The sequence below is a fragment of the Schistocerca nitens genome, chromosome 2 (genome assembly GCF_023898315.1).
Source record: "Schistocerca nitens isolate TAMUIC-IGC-003100 chromosome 2, iqSchNite1.1, whole genome shotgun sequence".
NCBI lineage: Eukaryota > Metazoa > Arthropoda > Insecta > Orthoptera > Acrididae > Schistocerca > Schistocerca nitens.
The window spans coordinates 990,683,239-990,685,197 of record NC_064615.1 but is presented as its reverse complement, the minus strand read 5'-3'; the positions used below and the strand labels follow the sequence as shown (position 1 = coordinate 990,685,197).

The 1,959-nt window shown below is 48.6% G+C and overlaps 1 pseudogene; it reads right to left on the bottom strand.

Moving 5' to 3' along the window:
• Positions 1 to 493: 493 nt before the first annotated feature.
• LOC126238070 (5S ribosomal RNA) lies at positions 494 to 611 on the bottom strand (annotated as a pseudogene).
• Positions 612 to 1,959: the final 1,348 nt, after the last annotated feature.

The following is a 1,959-nucleotide window of genomic DNA, read 5'->3' as shown; positions in this document are numbered from 1 at the left end:
TGGACCACGACCTTACGTCCCGGAAGGTTTACCAGAAGATATAGTGGCAATAATGTTCATCTGTGTATGCATACCGTACGAACTGAATTACACATCTGTGCAGAAGAGATGATCAAAGCTTTCAAGCGCCATCGGTAGAGGAAGGCAGCTGTTCTGTTGCGCTTCGAAGTACAGTTTCAAAACGGTGGCATTCACGTATACATATTGACTGATTGATGTGCGCTATGTGATACGGCCTTTATCTTTAAAGAAACCAATCCCAGATGCAATTCGTTGCCATATAGCGGAAGTTTACGAGCACTCCAGGCCGCAAGTGGCCCATCGGGATCATCCGACGGCCGTGTCATCCTCAGCTGAAGATGCGGATAGGAGGAGCGTGTGGTCAGCGTACCGCTCTCCCGGTCGTTATGATGGTTTTCTGTGACCGCAGCCACTACTGTTCGGTCGAGTAGCTCCTCAATTGGCATCACGAGGCTGAGTGCACCCTGAAAAATAGCAACAGCGCAAGGCGGCCCGGATGGTCACCCATCCAAGTGCCGGCCACGCCCGACTTCGCTTAACTTTGGTGATCTGACGGGAACCGGTGTATCCACGGCGGCAAGGCCGTTGCTGGAATTTTACGAAATAGGAGTAAATTCACTAAAATAGGTGCGGTTTTGGTAGTAGTTCGGCACCAGGAATTTTGTAAAAGCAGAGCAGATTAGTGAAATGAAAAAAAGGCTAGGGCGGCCAAGTACGTCCTTCCGAGACGGAGCCCTCTGTCTTGTAGAAGGGTTGACTCAAACCGATCGTCACAGATTGTACATGTTGTCAAAATATCCGTTGGCAAGTTCAAAAAAATGGTTCAAATGGCTCTGAGCACTATGGGACTTAACATCTATGGTCATCAGTCCCCTAGAACTTAGAACTACTTAAACCTAACTAACCTAAGGACATCACACAACACCCAACCACCACAAGGCAGAGAAAATCCCCGACCCCGCCGGGAATCGAATCCGGGAACCCGGGCGTGGGAAGCGAGAACGCTACCGCACGACCACGAGCTGCGGGCCCGTTGGCAAGTGGGAGCAGTATTGTGTAAGATACTGTAGTAACGGAAAGACGTTTTCCACTGAGAGTAGTATTGTGTAAGATACTGTAGTAACGGAAAGACGTTTTCCACTGGATATCGACCCTTCTCGCCGACCATACCCTTCGTAAGAAGTTAAAACAACAGTATTCTCGAAGAAGCACTGCTTGACAATTACTAAGGAACAACTCACACTTGCGAAGGAACAACTGCCAGTTGCCACGGAACAACTGGCAATAGCTGCGGAACACCCGACCAGAGAGTGGGATCTGTTGACTGAAGCGAAGCCTGCGCACAAACGCCATGTTTGCATTCGACAGTTTATACAGTATGGCATATGACGAAGGTTTTTGTTGAACCAATTGGTTCGACGTTACCGGTGCTGCGGCAACATGTCTGAAACATTTGAGTGCTTACTACCATGGACGAGTACTTGGACTGATCGAAGTTGGTCATTGTGTCACTACTGTGATCACAGTAATGGGCGAGTCCAAAAATGTCGTCTTGCGATTAAAAAATATCACTGAAGGTGGAAATTGTATGAGAAAGCATGTCGGTGGCCGTAATGCCAAAAAGGAGCAGACATCTCACTTCTAGACAGATCGCTGCGGACATTGAAGCCGCTAGCTATGCACGTATCTACGCCAGAACCATCTCGTGGCGATTAAGTCAGGCTGGTTTGTTTGCTCGGAAGCTCGTTAAATGCACCCCACTTCAACCATACTAACGTCAATGAAGAGCTCGTTGGTATACGGAGCACGCTGGTTGGTGTTAGCAAGAGTGCTCCGTAGTGATGTTCTCTGACGGCTCTCTGTTCGTTGCAGCAAGTGATTCTGTCCACCAGTTAGTGTGGAGGAAGATAGGAACACGTCATACACCACAGAATGTTC